A 13,506-nucleotide genomic window follows, 5' to 3' on the forward strand; every position below is an offset into this window, starting at 1 on the left:
AGAAGCCACCGCAATGAGAAGCCTGCGCACCACAACGAAGAGTAGCCCCCGCTCACCGCAACTAGAGAAAGCCCGCGCGCAGCAACAAAGACCCAACTCAGCCAAACATCAATCAATAAAATAAAACAGAACACCTCATTCCATCTCTTTTCTCCCAAGCCAGTTCCTATCCCTCATACCACACTTTCCAAGTCCTCAGAGCCAAAACCTTGCAGCAGCCTTCAGTTCCCCAAAACTTCCTATTCTGTACCCATGTAGTCTTTAAAAAATTTTTTTTAACACAAGCTTTTAAAAAATTATTATTTATTATTATATAGTTTTTTGGGTGCCTTGGGTCTTCGTTGCTGCGCGCGGGCTTTCTCTAGTTGCGGAGAGCGGGGGCTACTCTTTGTTGCGGTGCGCGGGCTTCTCATTGCGGTGGCTTCTCGTTGCGGAGCACAGGCTCTAGGCGCTCATGCTTCAGTAGTTGTGGCACGAGGGCTCAGTAGTTGTGGCTCGCGGGCTCTAGAGCGCAGGCGCAGTAGTTGTGGGGGTGCGGGCTTAGTTGCTCCGCGGCATGTGAGATCTTCCCGGACCAGGGCTCGAACCCGTGTCCCCTGCATTGCCAGGCAGATTCTTAACCACTGCACCACCAGGGAAGGCCCCCCATGTAATCTTGATCCTTCTTATTCTACGCTCCTCTTTTCTGTTGTATAATTCATAATTTTGTTCACTGTTTATTGTCTCTCCTCCAACCCAAGTTCCGTGAGGGCAAGATTCTTTGTTTTGTTCACCGGTATAGCTCAGGCAGCTTGAACAATACCTAGCATGTATTAAGTGCTCAATAAATATTAGTAGAATGAATGAATCCCTTACAGCCTAGGGATTAGGAGTGCACTCCTTTCTATTTAAACCTGAATTTAAATCCCATTTGTGACAGTTACCAGATATGTGACCTTATGCAACCTCCCTAAGTCTGGATTTCTTTATCTGTTAAATTTGGGTAAGATGCACTTTATGGGGGCTGTTGTGAGGATTAAATGAGAGAAGGCAAGAAAGTGAGGTGTTAAACAAAATACCTAGCACATAGTAAGCACTCATTAAATGGCTGTGATTGTTGCCTTGCTGTCTGGTCAGTCACCAAATCCTGTTGATTATTCCTATGGGGTAACTCTGTCTGCTTTTCATTCCCACTGCCACTGTCTGGATTAAGACCCCTTTTCCAGTTTGCCTGGTCTGGCACAGTAGCATCTCTTCTTGTTGATCCACATTCTTGGAATCATTTTTCTTGAGCAAGATCTCACTGGGTTGCTTCTCTGCCCAGATTTCTTTGAGCTCCTGAATCAAATTCGGCCTTGAGCTTAGCTGACCTTGTACCTATCTTTTCAGCCTTGTCTTCCACTTCATCCTCCTATTTCCATTGCAGGGCTGCATTCCACAGCACAGCTCTGAGAAGCACCACCTGATCCTCCTCAGGCTCTCCCCTTCCCCCCGCACTCCTGTTCCTCCTGTAAGGACACTCATTCCCATCTGGTCATCTAAGAAGCTCAGGTCCACCAATCTGCCTCTTTTCCCCTATATGTCTAGTGCATACAACTTGAATCTTTTATTAGCCTGAACCAAATGAAATGACCATTTCTGTAGGTCAAAAGTGTCAAATATTGGTAATCATATGGTTTACCTTAAAGAGTTGTGCGTAGGGGCTTCACTAAAGACTGGCAGGGCAGAGCCTGAATACTCTTTATCTCTGTATTCTCTACCACCCCTGGCATGGGGCTTGGCTCATAGAAGTTCAGTAAATGACTGTCAAGTTGAACTAAAAACTGTAGAAAGACAGGGAACAATTGAGAAATGCTTTCATAGCTGCCTTTCCTTCCCACATAGACACGACCGGCTGTGAAGCACCCCTGGGTGTTCCCTGCCATGCAATGATGGGATATTTAAAATCACACACACTTCAGGCTGTGAAAATTATTTCACACATTCAAACAAATTCTGATCCTCTGTGGAGGTTGCATTTAAGCTGGGCCCTAAAAGAGGCATAGGATTTTGGATGGCATATACACATTAATACCCTAAAGGATACTTCCCTGAAGGAACCGACCTCTTTTTCAGTACAACACAAACTGAAAGCTAGAATTAGAACACCAGGCTCCTTGAGGGCAGTGGCCACATCTGTTTTGCTCCCCGGTGTACCCTCAGTGCCAAACAGTACCTAGCATGAAGGAGGCTCTCCGACCATTCACTGAATATGCATTCTCACTGTTTGGGTTTTCTATTATGTTGAACTGTTTTTATTTGAAGAGATTTGTGAATAAATGAAAAATCCAAATCTCAAAAACCTAGAAGGCCAGAGATTTTATATTAGAATTTGAGGTTTTTCCACAAGGCCAATGGATTCCTCCGGGAAATCTTTCAGAAAGATGAACTCCTTGCTGATTCCATTGCTAAGGGAAATCCCCAGGAAGCAGACTTCACGAATATGCGTCTTGGGTACTAAGCAGCAGCTAATCTACTTACCCAGGTGGACTTCCCCCTGGGTTGGGGAGCTTTCACAGAAGTCTGGGGACCAGTGCTCCTGCAGCTTTACCACAAGCCTATGGGGGCAGACTTGCTGTGTCTGTATGGAAAATTTGACCTTCCTCTCTGTTGGGCCACCAAGTTAGACTTTCTGAAATGACTTTCTGGTTTTTTGAAAACTTTTAGAGATGACTTGACATCTCGTGAGTCTTGGAAAATCTCCTGGGGGCCTCCATTTGACAAGGCCCACATTCTCCCCTGGGGGTGGAGGTAGGTGGAAGGTAGGGGTTACCCACAAGGCAAAGGTAAAAACTGGCAGCGTAGATTCCCAGTGACTGCAGACATGCTGAATCACATGGTGTTTAAAGGCAAGATAAGAATTTAGCTCTTAGCTTAAGACGCTCTGCTGGTTGTTTCAGTGAGCCAGGGAATATAAAACTGAAGCTTATCTGTGTTTCCATGTGATATCAGCAGGTGTTGAAACACTGGTAATACAGTATCCTAGGAGAGTTAGGATTCCCTGATGTCAAGGGGCCCCAGAGGTCAACTGTGGCCACCACAGAGCTAGGGATGTAGCAGCTCTGTGTGGACAGTAGAAGGGAGGTAGCTCTCTGGTCAGACTTTGGGTCATCAGGTGCCTCCTCAGGGGACTGAGGGAAAAAACCTAGTTCCATTCGTATTTCTCCCTATCTGTATCTTTCTCATACCAATAGAAACCCTAAAGCTCTTCCTGTACCCCAGTAGCTATGGATGGCTACCTAGGAGTTGTCAATCTGTTTGAGTCTTGGGGAAAAAGAAAAGGGTGATTTCTCTGTACTCCAGTTCTATAATTTATGGGCAAAGGAGAGGGACACACGGGGCATCAAACATGGTGCGGGAGGCGCTACCGTGACTTATGTGAGGCACTTGGTTATGCTTCTATTCAAAAGCTCTGCAAACCGTATTCCACTAAGGCAACACTCCCCAGCGCCCTCTCCCATAACACCTAGTGTGGTTCTCTCACCCTCCAATACCAATGGTGGGTTCAATATGGTGTCTATCAACATAGCAGTCATACAGCTATCATTTCCCTGCTACTCCATCCTTTCCTTTCCAGTCAATATAATTCTGCGTCTGGATTCTGTCAGTCATCTCCAATAATGATAATGCTGTCCTTTGATTTGAAAGGGAATAAACTTGTAGCAGCTCAACCCAAAGGACATGTAACTAAATCCCTCCAGGAACCCCTTCTAGAGAGCCAAAACCTTTAGCTTTCAGGTCACTCTTGATTTTTAGCTATAACAACTTCAGTATGACGTTGTTATAGCTAAAACAACTCTTACAACTTTTGATGTTTCTCTTGTTTTCCCAAACTCCCCCTTAAATGAAGACCCAATGCTTGACTGATGACTGAGCTCTTGTTTCTGAAAGCCAAGGACTTTGAGAAACACTAAGAATTCTCATGGGTCTCCCCAGAATATTGGAAGAAGCAATGGAAGACCCCAGCTGGCTTGGGCTTAACCGTTGGTGGTTTTTAACATACAACTTCCCCTTAAGCATGATAACACAGGAAGCCTTTCATAGCTTGAGAGAACAGCAAATGTTCCAGTGAAAAATAAGAGGGGGAAGGGAGGGGCCTGAGTCCTTAACATGGTCAGGCTTTGCTTTGAGTGTCAGAAGCACTGGATTTCAATCTGAGCCTTGCCAGTGATCAACTGGTGGCCACCACCTCGGTTTCTTCTCTCAAACAGGTGAGCACGCTGTACCCACCTTAAAGGCATGGAGGAAAAAAATATTAAGCACAATGAAAATAAGTCACCTATTAATAGACTTTAACTCAGCTTCTCTCTTTGTGAAAGGAGGGGACACTGGTGAATAAAGCCTGGATCATTGGCTATTTTGCTTTGATCTATCCCTAGTACAGAAGGAAGCCAAGTACTGCACCAGCCTGCACTGCACTCTGCTATTGTTCAGAAGTGAAATTCAGTCTGTTTTCTTAACTTAGAAAGCAGCCAATTCTTACTCACCCTATCCTGCATACATGCAGCCTCACCCATGACTTGTGGACAGAGATGGGAATCGTAAGCATCAGTAAGTTCACTGAGATTTTCACACCCATGGTGTATCCCTACATCTTGGTGTCTTTATGAATGTTATTTGACTTTATTCACTCTGCTGACTACCCCCAATCTCACCCCACACCCATTTCAGCCCCCTGATCAGGTGGGGAAAAGGGGGTGCAGAAGTTGGTCAGGCACCGAGAGGATGAGTCAAGAACAGAGAGGAAATAAGACTCAACAGCCTTCCTTTCAGCCTGGAGACACTTCCTCTTCCTTGAGGTTTCCTAATTGGCTTCCTCTAATTCCTATTTTCTTACCGCAAAATTAAGTCATCTCTGGTGCTCAGAAAGAGCCAAGTTCTCTTGAGATAACTGGGGGAGAGAGCAAATGAATGAGGCGTCTGATCATTATAACCAATATTTTCAGTCACTAACTGAGGACCTAGTTCTTGAGAACCCAGGTATTGATGTGAAAGCAAGAGAGTGCGCCGGGGCTTCCCTGGTGGCGCAGTGGTTGAGAGTCCGCCTGCCGATGCAGGGGACACGGGTTCGTGTCCCGGTCCGGGAAGATCCCACGTGCCGCGGAGCGGCTGGGCCCGTGAGCCGTGGCCGCTGAGCCTGCGCGTCCGGAGCCTGTGCTCCGCAACGGGAGAGGCCACGACAGTGAGAGGCCCGCGTATCGCAAAAAAAAAAAAAAAAAAAAAAAAAAAAAAAAAAAAGAGAGAGTGCTCCAGTGTTATGTTCTACTTGCTTTGAAAGTACTTGATAAACCTCAACTGAGATCCGTGAATTTCACCCAGTGTGTAATTCATCCATCGTGGTGAAACAAAGGCAAGTTTCAAAAATCAACCATAGACAACAGACTAAAACATTTTCAAGATTAAAAACTCTGCAATGATGTCTTGCAGGTGCAGAGCAAATTTTATTCCAGTTTTCATGGTCCATGTACAAAATAGATGCCTAATAAATAAATAGTTAATTCATTTAAGATGCGGGGAGGGGCTTAAATGGTATGATTAAAGGGGGTGGCATTGAGAAGTTATCATTATTTCTTGAGGATCAGTTGAAGCATCAGACACCAAAGAGTATGTGTGTGAGCTAGCCAGCACACACACAAAACACCAAGGAGCAAGAGGGGAATTCACTCAAAGGAGAAGTGGGAATCAGAGGTAAAAATCAGGAAGACATTTTCAAACAACTTCTCCAAAATAATTCAACAAACGTTTGTTGAGCCTCTTCCAGGGGTAAGCAGCTGGGCTGGCTGCTCTGGAGACACACAGATGAACTACATGGGGAAGAAAGTTCAGTGGGGAAGAAACATGAAACACAAATGAGATCAATACGAACACGAGGCAGCACATGATATGTAAGGTAGTGTCCAACAACGCACTGCAGATGGGAAATGACTTTGGACAAAGGGAATGCAAGCCGCCTGCTGAAAGAAATAGAGCCGAGCTCAACTTGGGAGGACAAGCGCTCTGACAGGTGTGTTCGCTGTTAGGAATCGTGTGAGTGGCACCATGATGCGCCATGGACTCGGGGTGGCAAGAACAGAGAAGCAGAGGAAGAAAAGAAGAGCCTGTGTTTAGGGCATGGCAGTGGCTTATCTTGACTAGGACACAAAAAGGTTCTGGAGTACAAATGCAGGGAGGAGGCCTTGAATGCCAAGAAAAGGAACTTCTGCTCTGGTTGGAAGGCAATGGGGAGACATTTGAAGTTTTTGAGTAAGGGAAATGGCATGATTAGAATTATGCTCTCAGAAGATAAACTTGGTGGCAGTATTTATGATGAACTATAGATGGGGATATCAATCAGGAGGCCATTGCTAATAGTCCCAGTGAACGTTTGTGAAGGCCTGAACTGGGGTGGTAGTTATGGAAATGGAAAGGAAAGAAGATGCCAGAGACTTAAATAGCTCTCTGCCCATTATAAAAAGTGATACACTATTCATAGCAATTACTATTTGTAATAGGCAAAAACTAGAAGCTATCCAAATGCCCATCAACAGTAGAACAGATAAATTGTGGTATATTCACACTATAGAACCTCCCACAATATTGAATGAAAGAAGCCAGCCACAAAAGAGCACAGCCTGACTGATTCCATTTACATAAAGTACAAAAACAGGCAAAAGGAATCTACTGTTGGAAGACTAGACAGTGGTTACCTTTGTGGAGGCAAGAAATGATGGAAGTGAGTGCAAGGGGGCATCTGGGTTCTGGTAACAAGCATGATGAACAGACTGTGATAAAACTACAATCTGACTTTTGTTCTCCCACTCTTCCTTTCCTTTTTCCTGCCTCTAGATGAAAACTCGGGTATGCTCCTTTACTTTTCCATTCCTCTTAGATAATATGCAGTGTTATGGTTACTTTAACAAATGCAGTATAGATTCAGAAATTAGAATATCCAGTTCTATACCAATAGATTCCAAACAGCACTGCATCATTTCTATTCTGTCAGCTTAGGTTGGCTTCGCACTAAATCTTCCAGTGGAAAGGGGTGGGGGCATGGTTGACTTTTCCTCCTTAATCACTCCTGGCTCAGTTCCACCCCTACACTTCCTTCACACCCTCCACACGCCCCGCCCCAGCCAAGGTGGAGGATGGGCAATGGAGGATAGGTAAGGGTGGGTGGCTCAATGCTTTCTAGGCCAAGCAGATGTTTATAGCTGGAGTCTCTGGTAAGCCTGACAGATGGTTAAAGCTGATGCTTCCCCTCTTGGCCACTCTTCTAAGGCTCATCAGTGGTTCTCTGCTAAGCCCATCAGTTTTTCTATGTAGGTGGCCACTTGCACTCCTTCTTCAACCCCTGGCCATCCTGAAGTTCCCCTCCAGCCCAAGACAACCTAAGGCAACTCTCTTCCTACCCATCTGGCCCCCATCTGGACCTTGGGAAACCTGCAGTGCCAGGCAAGTCCAAGGTACTAGCCCTCTCTGGCTCGTTTCCAATGTCTCTTGTCAGCCCTGCTGTCATCCTGTAGCTTTGGCAGAGTCAGGCCCATACACAGAGGCTTCAGCTTTCTCTGAAGTTCTGGGTTCCCCAGACTGCAAGAGGAGCTCCAGGTATTCCTATTGAGGCAACTTTCCTGGGGTCCTGGGGTCAGAGGGTGCCTAAGGAACCAGGAGCCTGGCCACAGTTCTCTGCAAGGAAACATCTTTATCCTTTTCCTTCCTCTGACTCTTTGATATCTTTGGCCTGGTTAAGGGGCCGGGAGTTGTGAGGCAGATTCTCCTTTATTCTTTTTGTAAATTCTGCATATGTACTGTCTGCCTCACACTCACCTGGGAATCTTGGTATCTACTATATTTGTGCCTCAGTGGAAACTGAGGCAGAAAGAGTCCTATTCTAACATCCTATTACATATGTAACAATTTCAGATTGTGCAGAAGATGCAGACAACTAAAAGTCAACCACAACCCCAGCATTCAGAGATACCTATTAACATTTTGGAATCAACAAAATATTATTTCTTTCAGATACTTTTCTCCAAATGTCTCTTTCCTTCCTTCCTTCCTATTTAAAAAATGGGATCATAATAAACATACCATTTTGTAGATGTTTTGTCATTTAACCCATGCCAACACACAAAGTATCATTTTAATCACTGTAACGTTTAAAATTATATTTATTTCTCCCCTCCCTTGTTTTGAACATTTTGTTATTTCCAATTTTGTTATTATTATCAATAACATTATTATGAAGAATATATCTTAATGTACAAATTTTTTAAAAAACCATTATTTCCTTTGGAAAGGTAGTTAAGAGTTGAATAATTAGCCTACAACAGATATTTTGAAGGTGGAATCAACACAATTTGCTAACCGACTAGGTATGTAAGTAGAGGGAAAGGAGCAGGAAAAAATAACATAAAGTAAGGCAGGAGGTCACTCTGTTGGGGTGAAGATGAATTGTTTTCACCGTGGCTGAGTTTGAGGGTCCATTTCTACCAAGGTAGAAATGCTCAGCTGCAAATGTAGAATTGGAAAGAAAGCAGGGGTAGAGTTGGCTCCTTCCTCTGAGAAGTTTGGCTGTTAAATTATCCCTAGGGAAGCACAGTTTTGGCAGGCTAGAAGCCAAAAGGTATTGTAGTTAGATGGGGGAATGAGCCCATGGAAAGAGATTAACTGAGGAAACAAGTTCTCAAGTTAGCAAGAAAGGATAGTATGGAGGCAGTAGAAAAAGTAACCTAGAAAAGGGAGAAAAGGGTGAGGAAATAAAAGTTGCTAGAAAGGGCAAAAATTGCTGAAGAGGCTCTTAACAGATAGCTTTTAGTTCCTGCTTAAGTCATCCGCTGAGAGTCAGAGTGGCCAGGTTATGATTCAGGACTTAGAATCATGAGTGTTGTACTATTATTATTATTTTTAAATAACCTTGGAGCTCATTTGAGACTACTCAAATTATTACTCAAAAATATGGTCTGCAGCCTTGGCATCACCAGGCACACCAGACCTGAATCAGAATCAGCACTTTAAACAAGATCCCATGTCCATTAGAGTTTGAGAAGTATGCTGGCATTCTCTTCCCCACTGAACAGAAAAGGAAATGGAGGCTGCAGGAGATGAGCTCTTTTCAAGTTAAGATGGCAAAAGGTGGGAGAGCTCCTTCGGGGAATTAACAGGGAATTCACTGAAAGGTGAAACAAAGGACCTTCAAATGGGAGTGAAGTACTAGTAGCATAATTTCGTGACTTTTCTAGCAATACTATGGTATAGGAGAGGAGAAAGTGGAATGGTATGGGACTACCCAAAGTTCGGTTTAGAATTGATAAGATGGGTACCACAGGAGGTGAAATGAATGAAAGAATCTGAAGTATTACTGAAGTCATCCATGAAATGAATTGTTTGAGAATGGAGTGGGGTGAACAAGAAGGCAAGCGAAGCCAGATGCAGATGGATAAGAGAGGCCTCTAGGTGAGGAAGGAATAGGCCTAAGAACAGATCTAGGAACTGGTGGTTGAGATGAAGGAGTGGAGCAGGTTAAGGAGGTTGTAGTCAAAATGAAGAGCTCAGAAGCCTGATATCCTGAAAGTGGAGCACTTTTAATTAGTTTAAAAGATGCAGGTTGGCATCTCACAGTGGGCCGAATATCATCAGAGTTTAAGTGGATAAGAAACGATGAGACCAGAATATGGATGGCGTTGAAATCTCTGGGGATAATGGCAGTGGGAAGGAAAAAAATCTACTGACATTTATAAAGCACAAACTGTTCAGTACTGATTTCCTCACAGAAACCTCCCTTGCTGTATCAAAGAACAAAAAGAGCCAGATGATTTACTTAAAAAAATAAAAAGCTCTCTATCTATGTCAAGCAGCAAAACTTCCTCAGGCTTTCTCTTCAAATACTTGGTCTGACCAAAGTTTATTTCTTTAGGAGCTGGAGATCAGAGGGCCTAACTTGGAAAAGACCCATTGCTTCAAGGACTTGAGAACTCCTGTCAGAACAGGGCTAAGTGCCAAAGGACATGATCCTTAACTTGAGCCAGTAGCTATCATCAGGGTGACAGCTTCCTGGAACACAAATTTCCTTCTGAACAAGGAAACCTGGAGGAGTAGTTTGTGAGTATACAACCATGCAAATAGTATTTTATGGTTATTTGATGGTATACAGCAATGCCCTAGCTTAACGTGACTGCCTCGTTTTATGAATTTATATTATGATGTTCGGAGTACATGAGGAAGAAGTGATAGAAGACTATGAGAACAAGGAAAAGTTTCATTTTCTGTCAGGTGGGAAAAAAACGTTTACAAAAGAGCTTATAGAGAATGAGTGATCCTTAAAAAATTATATATACATGTGAAAGGCATATATGTGTATAAAAACCTAATAGCATTAGACTACCCAGCTTTGGAGCAGAGGATAAAAATATTCAGCTTTGGATTCTAGGACAAGGTCACTGAAAAGTGGAAGAAAATAAAAGAATGATTTATTTTTAAAGAATTAGTAATACAGTACATCTTAAGCAGTGAGTCTAGGTGAGGGACTTACCTTTCTGACAGCCTGCCATAACCACTTCCAAAGGAACCTGTTTCATGGAGGTGGAGGCCCCATACTATCCTGCCAGGCCAGGATGCCACTCTGCCCCAGAGAGCCACATGAGAAGCAGAATTGTCAGGGAATTCCGGACACTGACATTCTTTGTTCTGATGCAGTCATAGAAAGCACAAGAAATCTGTTTTAATAATGGAATTTCATAAACAACAAGGACCTACTGTATAGCACAGGGAACTATATTCAATATCTTGTAATAACCTATAATGGAAAAGAATCTAAAAAAGAACATATATATGTATCTGAATTACTTTGCTGTACACCTGAATCATTGTAATTCAACTATACTTCAATTTTAAAAAATTTCAATATATAAAAATTTAAGAAAAGAAAAAAATGGACTTTCAATATTTAGATGTGAACTAAACTTGATACTTAGTAATGTTCTAGCCCAGCTGAGACTGACAGGGCAATCTGAACTGGTCTCCTTAAAATGAATTTATGTCTCTACCATACTAGAAATTGTGATTTCTCAAGTATTTGCTTCTTGGGCTGAATTTTAACTAACATCAAAGAGATTAATGAGGTAATCATTTAAATATGGATGAAATTAATTCTACATCAACTTTCTTGTCAGAAGCTACCAGAAACCCTTCACATAACACTGCTATTTATAATATATTATCATGGTTATTTTAATAACTTAATCCATTTGATAACACTGTACTTCTGAGAGTACTCTGGTAGCAAAACAATTTTTAGTTGTTATCAGTGACTAGATAATTGTCTTCCTGTTTATTTCAAATCCTGGTTGAAGGCAAGTTGTATACGCACAGTCTCTGGAAGCATCCGTCAGATCAAGTATTGACAACAGAGACAAAACTTGGGGAGAAAAGTCCTCAGGGAATCTTTTTAAAAAAATATTTATTTATTTTACTTTTATTTATTTTTGGCTGCATTGGGTCTTTTGTTGCTGTGTGCAGTCTTTCTCTAGTTGTGGTGAGTGGGGGCTACTCTTTGTTGCAGTGTGCATGCTTCTCATTGCGGTGGCTTCTCTTGTTGTGGAGCACAGGCTCTAGGCGCGCGGGCTTCAGTGGTTGTGGCTCGCAGGCTTAATTGCTCTGCAGCATGTGGGATCTTCCCGGACCAGGGCTCGAACCCGTGTCCTCTGCATTGGCAGGAGGATTCTTAACCATTGCACCACCAGGGAGACCGCCCTCAGGGAATCTTGAAACACCATAACAGAAACATGATAAGAGAAAATTAAAGGTTATTTCTCAAGATTTACTGCATTTACTTACTCATTGGTGTTCGCGTCTCCCGTTTTTTGTTTTTGTTTTTTTAGTTTTGTGGCATTTATTTTCATTATGTACACTGAGAGAATATTCTCACCATCTCCCATATTTTCTTTCATCCTGCTGGTTTGAATGGCTTCCTCTAAGTAGGTCTCTGAATGGAACTTCCTTCATTTATATCACATGGACTCAAGCTTGTCATTGGCTGGGATAAGGCAGGGAATGTTTGGTCTCTCTCCTCCACCCCCACACCCCACCTCCTGCCCAGGTGCCTTTTACTCACATCCTTTCTTTTCTTTTTTAATTTTATTTATTTATTTATTTATTTATTTTTTGCTGCATTGGATCTTCATTGCTGCACGCAGGCTCTTCGTTGCAGTGCGCGGGCTTCTCATTGTGGTGGCTTCTCTTGTTGCCGAGCACAGGCTCTATGCGCGCAGGCTTCAGCAGTTGTGGAGCACAGGCTTAGTTGCTCCGCAGCATGCAGGATCTTCCCAGACCAGGGATCGAACTCGTGTCCCCTGCATTGGCAGGCGGATTCTTAACCACTGCGCCACCAGGGAAGTCCCTTAGATCCTTTCTTATCCTTGTTCCCCTCTGGCCTCCTGTAGGGCTGTGGGCTTTAGAGATGCCTCATTTTCCACTACCCCTCATCCTCCCATCTGATTCCCACCTAGGGTTGCCAGATGTAGCAAATAAAAATATAGGATGCCCTGTTAATTGTGAATTTTAGATAGGCAGTGAATATTTTTAGTGTATGTCCCTGCAACACTTGCAACATGCTTATATAAAAAAAACTGTCATTTATCTGAAATTCAAATTTAATTGGGAGACCGTATTTTATCTGGCAACTCTACTGTCACCCTAGGGTTATAGGAGGCTCCAGCAGCTGCCTTGTCCCACTTACTAGGAACTCTGAGTTCTGCTTAAGTCCCAGCCCTGAAAGAACCCAAATCTAAATCCCACAATTTCATCAGAGTGGTCTATGTTCCTCCACTCCCAGTCATTCCCACAAGGATTCCCTTAGATGTTTCTCACTGTAGAAATTCCAAGTTGCTGAAGGATGGGCAAAGTACCTGATCTAGACTCCATTTAGCTTTGCCCTCAAGTATCCCGATAATTTTGATTATTAGCAAAGATAGGACTCACCATGATAGGCCAGAATTCAGGTGGTTATATAACATACCCTTCCTTTCCATGCCTGCTCTAGAACGAAGCTATCAGGGAAAAAGAAATCTAATGTGAACACATATGCATTTTATAGCACCTTAGGACAGTTTTTTTAAAAAGCAAGAAACCTGCTAAAGGAACAGGAAAGCAGTAATTATATTTAAGTACAAACTTGAAGAGAAAAATTAATTTAATGTGAAGAACAAGGCACCTGAGGTGAGGCAGTCCCAGCGGAGCCCTGACAGAATGAGCTCAGGCTTCTCCTTTGAGATTTTCTCTTTACTGGGTGGGTCTGAGAACAGCAGGAGGAAAAGAGAGTATAAATTCAGGAGCATGCCAGAGGGAAGCACAAAGCATTTTAGACATACTTTTCAGTGGCAGAGTCAGTGCCCTTTCAAAGCGTTCATTGTTCATGGCTGGCCAACTTTAAAGGTACTCTCAATCCAGGGCACAGGTTTTTAAAGAATTCCTTCTTCCCACTGTGTCTGGGACCTTGAATTAGACAGGTAGCTT

This window comes from Kogia breviceps, chromosome 3 (assembly GCF_026419965.1).
Source record: "Kogia breviceps isolate mKogBre1 chromosome 3, mKogBre1 haplotype 1, whole genome shotgun sequence".
Classification (NCBI taxonomy): domain Eukaryota; kingdom Metazoa; phylum Chordata; class Mammalia; order Artiodactyla; family Physeteridae; genus Kogia; species Kogia breviceps.